Source organism: Macrobrachium rosenbergii, chromosome 48 (genome assembly GCF_040412425.1).
Source record: "Macrobrachium rosenbergii isolate ZJJX-2024 chromosome 48, ASM4041242v1, whole genome shotgun sequence".
NCBI lineage: Eukaryota > Metazoa > Arthropoda > Malacostraca > Decapoda > Palaemonidae > Macrobrachium > Macrobrachium rosenbergii.
In genome coordinates, this window is record NC_089788.1 from 22,802,195 (window position 1) to 22,809,694 (window position 7,500).

Genomic DNA, 7,500 nt, shown 5'->3' on the forward strand with positions numbered 1-7,500 from the left:
CTGGACTGAAAAAATTCTGATAAAGTTAGAGAAATTTTTCTAACACTTTAAGACGCGTGAATTGGCCATACAAACTCTCAGTAAATTTGTCATTAAATCTGTTCCGCGACATGGTCGTGATGTTTGATCATAATATTTTCTATAGATTTTTATCTAAATTCTATTCAATTTCTCCATTCACTTATGCCCTTCTTCCATCCGCCACGTCCAGTCACTCTTCTAAACTACTACTCCGTCGACATGAGTATATCAGCTACAGAGAGCATCTCTCTCTTTGCACTGTGCACTGAGATCCATTTACTCTTTGACTTATCTCTGTATTTGCTTCCTAACAAGACAATTTCCTTTTTAGCCAAATGAATACAATAAGGTTTACTCCTAAACTGTAATCAAGTTCCACTTTCATCAATCTCAGGCTATTCTTGACTACTTTACTCAATCTCTTATAAAACTTGATGTGAGCTTTGGTGTTGAAAATTATGACTTTATGAGAAGGATCGCATCAGCCATTTTCTAAATGTTTGGACAAATCCACCTACTGTCAATTAAGAGTGAGAAATTTAACAATATTCTGAAAATAAATTACACAGATATAAACGAATATCACAGAAATAAAAAAAAGTTTATCTTCGCGATTTGCGATTGACAGTGAATTGGTGGAAATGAGAAGGTAAGACTTTAATTTTAATTACGTTAAAAGAACCGTTATGAAGGCAGTTTGCTTGGAAAAAGCTCTATAACTTTATAAGTTTAGGGAAACATACATAGTTCACTATAGTTATCGTTTTCTCAAGAATCAATCCATATTTCTTGCAAGTACAACTATGTTTTATACATATTTCCCGGAAGCTTTATCCTTTTTATTTATTCTTTTTACTGATACAAAGTACCAATTTCCGAGGATAGAGCAAATATATAAAAGACGAAATAACAACAATACTTTCTTTCACATCCGTCATGAACAGGACATTAGTAACTGAGAACTAAATTTCGTAAAATGATAACCATTACCACGAAACAAGAAAGGCTCACATGCTAAGATATATTAAAAATCAAAAGCGGTCTGTTCCCCTCACGGTTGAGAAAGGGAACTTGTGATCCCATCATTATTATCTATAAAACCACATAAATATTATTATAAACTTAGTAACTCACATATTTTCAGTTTCAGCTAATATTACGTAAACTGATTTTGATAACATTTCCTTTATTATCAATATGACGTACGAGATGGAATTTTTGTAAGCTGCATATTGGAAACATGAAAACTGATTTATATTCAAATTTTCCAGAGACTGCCGCTACCACGGTTATGATTTCATACGGATTTATAGATGCATGTGCACTCGATACATAAAAGCCCACGTGTATGACCGCCCATAGAAATAATCTGCTCTTCTCCTTTGATTTAGGGTTAAATACTCTGAAAAAAATTACACTGCTATCACTGTTTGTCTTTTCTTCTGTATTTTTATGAGTATAACTTTTTATTTAATAACACTGCGTTAAAATGTTATTTATTAATCACATATCTTTAGTTATTACTGGAGAGGGATAATGGGAAAAAATTGCAAATGGTGATACAAGCAAAAGATTTGGCATGAGAACTCTTATTATCCCCATAAATCAAAATCAACCTCCGGCCACCTCAATATTTGGCTATTTCCAAGATGGCTGACACTTTTCCAAAATGGCGGCTAATTTGCTGTATATTTAAAATATTTTCATTTCATAAGCCTATAAAAGCTGCATACTGTCCATATAATGATTGAGAATTTGTATTTTGGCATTCTTACTGTCATGAAGAGATAAAGTGAACCCATCTTTCCAATATGGCCACCATATGAACACCATATTTCCAAAATGGTCGTTAAAGATAAAAAAAGTATGTATCTCCTGAGAGAAACCAATATGTTTTGTGTGTCAATTAGTTTTAGCAAGTACAGCTCCAGAGAGCTGTGCAGCTAAGTCCAGATTTGTAGCACTTGCATCTGCCATGGTATTCCTTTTTGCAGCCACACTTATTCAGTTCTTGGCAAGATTTTGCCACTATTGGCAAACTGTCCAATACGGAAACCAGGTGCCATCAATCTGTTGCCATTCCCAGTGTCTTGGACTAGGCAAAACTGGATGACATACTAAAGACTGGCACCAAATGTGCCCTGCTTGAAAGGCAGCTCTCTTGCAATGCTCTCTAAGAGCAGCCCTTGTAGGGGAATGCAATCATAAGCTCTTTGCTTTCTTGCAAAGAGATCAAGTCTAGCCTCATTTACATTTTTATACGAACTGCTTCTGCCGTACATTAGCATCGCGAACTCTTCAATAATTTGCAGGTCTTCATCTTTTACAGCTGCTGGTGTTGAACTTAGTTTGGTGAAGGTGGGTATGGCACGCTGAAACACCAGTTCATGTTTGCCATGCAGACTTCTTCCCCTTTCCATAAAAGGCAGACACCGTGTCACAACCGCTAAATGCATGGGAAAAGGGAAGGACTGAGGCTTTTGGTCCCATGGCTGCTGCAATTTCATGGCTAGGTATCCACCTCATGCCTTTTCCTCTACCAAATTTAATCCATAGTTTGTCCAAACCAGTTGTTTCTATGCTACATACTGCTATGATGAAAATGTCAGTGTCTGTACTGCATATGATTGCACTTGAGATATTTTCATGCTTTGCAGCATATGCAGCATGTAAAAGGACTCTAGTATCTGCCTCTTCGCGAGTGCAGCCTTGTAGGTCAGCAGTGTCTTGTTCAGCTTTGCTACAAAGTACAGCATCCCCTTTAGTGACAAGTATGCATGATGTATCATCTGCTTGAGATAAAATGATTGTCTGCCAAATATGCAAATAGTTCAGTTTTGTTATGGTCATTCCTGAGGAAGCTGGCCCAATTGCCAGGAGTTTTCGCTGTGCTAATTACTCTCCGCCGAACTCCTGTGTCTCTTTTTTGTCTTGTTTGTGCTTTTATACTGTCTGTCCTATACACATCAAATACAATGTGTGTTTGCTTGTACTTCTGTATGTGCTTCTGAATCTTGAATAGGACTACTTCTTTAGCATAAGACTCAAATGTAGACCCCTTGGTTGGTCTCAGAGCATTTATAAGAGCTGCACCATCCATTATGATAACATCAGCGGTAGGCTCTTTGTCAGGGATGTCTGATGCATGCTGTTCTAGTAGAGGCAGCAGCTGTGACCTGGTGCCTGATGCATCTGTCCACTCTGTGCCAGTGATGGTGGGCAATTTTGATTTTCATGTTGAAAGAATTCATTTAAATCACACTGTCTGTTCTGGCATGATGTGAAGAGGCGTGAGAATAGATTATAATCATCCTTTATGGCTTGCAGTGACTGTTTGCCCTTGGATTCTGTAGAAGACATCTTGTGACTGAACAATAGAATTTTGTTCTTGTGTACTGGTTCATAGAATTTGCTGTGTTTCTTGAGCCTCTCAATAAAGTTTGTGAATTGTGTCTGTCCAAGGCCCTTCATAGATCTCAAGGATTCACTAACTTTGCTGTCCATAATTTCATGACTGTCTAGCACAATCAAATCCACTGAATCTTCCTTAAAAGGGTTGTCCATTTCTTTGATTACTTTTGCCGGATTTTCAATCATTTCCATAAACCTTTTCTGCACAGTTTCAGTTTCATCATGATGCTTACCCTCAGATTTTGGATCAGCATCACTTCTCTTCTCAAACTCAACGATCAGGTGGCTTGCTTCAGGCCCAGCCACTGTCCACCTTCTGAGAACATCTTCATCTTCAAATAGGCCAACGGCTCCCCCATCTCCTTTCACATGAGCATTATTCTGCCTGTGTGTTTGGTTTATAGCCATTGAGGAAAAAGGTCGAGTGTTTTTGTAGACAGTGAAATTTCCCTTTGTGAATTCATCAAATGTGTCATTTTGGAGAGCCTCCATGTCCCTCAAATGAATTGAAAGCCACCTGGCATAATGTACATGGTCCAGGGCAAAGAAGAAAGGAATGAGTTCCTGCAGCACATCTTTGTACAGTTGGAAATTAGATTCTCGGTATGACCTGATGAAAACAAACACTAGAAGTTCTAGCTGAAGCACAAAATTCCAAAAGTAGGTTTGGGGGCACTCTGATTCTCGTTTTCTGATCGAGCTTTCACAGCTTAGCTCAATTTCTTCTCCTGCTTCCTGGATCTATGCCATATAGGCAGCTTTGCGCAGCTGATATAAACTGCAAGCTGTCACCTGGTGGGTTAGACATGTCTTCTTCAAATGTGAAGCAGAAGTAAACGAATCTGCTGTTCCAGGAGTAGCTATTTCTGCTTCTGCAAGAACACCAGTCCAACCACTGTCTTTCAAGAGATTAATCAGAATTTTGAACGCTGCCATTTCTATATGCAGCCCTCCAAACATAATAACCATATCACCATATTGCAATGGCCAATCCCATTGGATTTGCATAGCAATTGCAAATAGTGGCTGATCAACTGCTAGAACTGGGGTTTGGCCAGGATTGAGAAACTATGTGGTTGCTCTTGCAATATCCATGGCATGTTTTATCACTGGAACTGAGTGAGCTGCCTCTTGAAAAAGAGGCAACATTGATGACAAGCTTATTTCAAATTTGGCCTGTCGCTTCTGAGAAGCATGACATGCTGCCCAAAATATGGACACAGCATTTTCACTCCTGTCCGGCAGACTGACTTTCTCAAACCATTCATACTCAAGAGAAAGATGTTTTGAAAGCACAACCTGTTGGTGTCCTGCACTTCCACTTGATGAAGGGAGGGGATTCTCATGTTTAAAGTGAGCAGGAGGTACATTTGTGTAATATTCGGGAAGAGAAGGTACTTTGTTCCACTTTGGATGATTTGGGCCATGTTTCTGTCCTCACCCTTTTCATCAGTGCTCGGATGCTGAAACAAAGATATGCCTGTCCCATGGAAGAATGTTTGTGCAGTTGTGGCACTTGGATTATGGTCCAGATTGTCAACAGCACAAGTTGTAAAGAGCCCTTTTCTTAGTGTAGTGAAACAAACTACTTCTTCCTCCACAGCCCTTGTTACAACTGCTTCTCCTAACCCTTTAGTCAATTCCAGAACCCTATCATAGCTGATGCTGATTCCATGGTGATGGAATGTATCAATTAATTGACGCTTCCTGATTTTTGCAAAGACCAGGAGACCAATATATATATTGGAAACGGAGGTTCTCTTGACTTTGAATGTCTGGAGAATGTTGAAGATCCTGGATTCTTTCGACAGTTGAAGTGCAAAAGTTGTGCTAAAGCTAGATCAGTAGATGATGTTCCGTATTTAAGTTGGGATTTTATATTGCCACCGTTTTGTAGCACACTTACAAATTCCAACAAACTTGGTGGCACAGATTCGCTTCTAGTGTCTGCTGTTACGGTTCCATCAAATTCTATCTCATGTTCAAGCATCTGTTTCCTCAATACCTTAGCTGCTTTGGCCACGATTAGTGCATCATTGTAGTCACATGCCGTGGCTAGGGCTTCTCCCATTTTTCTTTTGTAGGCAAACCAAATTTCTCTCCCCTTTTTAAAGTCCTCCAGTTCTGGGATGCGGGCAAGTATCTGTTCTTTCAACCGTGTTCGGTGCACAAAGGAAGAATCAACATTTAGCTGTTCCAGTCTTTGTTTGTACAAATCATAAAGTTCTACCATTGTAAAATAGCAGCACCCATCTGTAGTCAACTGCTTGTCTCTTATGTATGTCTCAAGCTCAGCAAAAGCATGGGCACATGCTTCTTGTCTGTACTGCACATAATCATCTCCAATTTTCTAGGAATTTAGCCAGGCCCTTTTCCTCTTGTATACACCTGTCAGACAACATGGGTGATACATATGGTCCTAAGAAACAATATCTCCAGCACTAAGCTTGGCCAGAAGTTTCTCATCTAGTAGGTTGGTGGCACGTCGTTGAAGCTTTTCATGTAAAGGCAATGTTATGGCCAATCGTAAATGTTTGACTGGTGCTGGTTGGTCACAAATAAAGCATATTCCTCTTTCTCAGTCTTAGATTCTTCTGCATCTTCTTCATCTGCCTTCTGGCTATATGTGTGAATTTTGCTGATGGGGCATCATCATCTTCTTTTGTCTTACATAATGACTTCCTTTTCCTTTCTAGTTTTGTTGTTTTGAACTTCAGCATACATGATTCATGATATGTTGCTTTGTTATTTTCAAAGGTCTGCAGAATTCCATCACCTTCATCAAACCTTTTGGGATGAAATGGTATAGGCATTGCATTTAACTTACAGAATTCAGGAATGCTTGTAGCAAGGGTAACATAGCCAGCACCAGATGCATCAACTAGTCTTTCACGTGTGTCCTCGTGGCACAAGCAACAAAGCTTCCAGTTAGTCTTACTATCTCCCTTCAGGAAAGACGTTGACTTCTAAGATTGTAATGCCATTGTTTTTGTTCTATAGGCCGAGGGTTTATCCTTTTACCACCTATGTAACATATTATATGCACTTTCAGATATGGGATACAACTAGGCTCAGATATGTCATAATCCTACCCCTAGCCCGATCATTCATCCAATACTATTTAATTCCCGTGTGATCTGTACACCATCTAGAAGACTAAAGCCCCATCTTCCTTGACTCAGCTCTCCCGCGCTGACACATCCTGTCAATTCAGGTGCCGCTGTTTAACTTTTGAAGTGAGGCTAGCTAAGCAGCATTTGGGAAACTAATAACAAATCTCTGCCATTAGCTAGCACTGAACCCAATGCTGAGTTTCACAGCTATAGTGTCAACCAGTGTGCCCTGGTAGTACACTGACACTTCACTATTACACTTTTGCATTAAGCTTATTACCCATTTTTTTCTAAATGAGGATGAAAATTAATTAACTGGGGATTAATTGATTTCTAATCTACAAAAAATTCACGTATACCCGACCTTTAGCCTCATATATGAGCTTGAGTGCCAATTTTTGGCATTTTGGCGAACATTTTTGATATAGTGACAGCCATCTTGGATATTTCTATGCAAGGAAATGATGTATCTACATATATAAAGGCTTGTTTTTAATATTTTAATATAAACTGGGAGTGTCTTAGGGACTTGAATGTGATTAATCAATTAAATACCAATATCCAAATATCCACAGGACGCCATTTTGAAAACCTGTCGGCCATCTTGGTAAATGGCAAAATTTTGTGTGGCCGGAGGTTGATAATGAGACCAAGGGACAAGAAGAATAGTTGAGCCAAGTTTCATGCTTGTATCACCATTTGCACTTTTCCCCTATTTGTTTGTAGTTACCCGCTCCACTATATCGATAACATATGAATCTTACCCGGGAGATAAATATTCGAAAAATGCAGTTACAAAAATCTGTATTATTCCAAAGAGTCTGGGCTGCAAAACTGGAAATGTAATTACTCATATAACACTTTCGGATAAATGAAATATCACAACTATTACTTCCAGAGGAATTTTAAGCTTTCAGGACATTATAGCGTCTACGATGACTGTAAACACTCTATG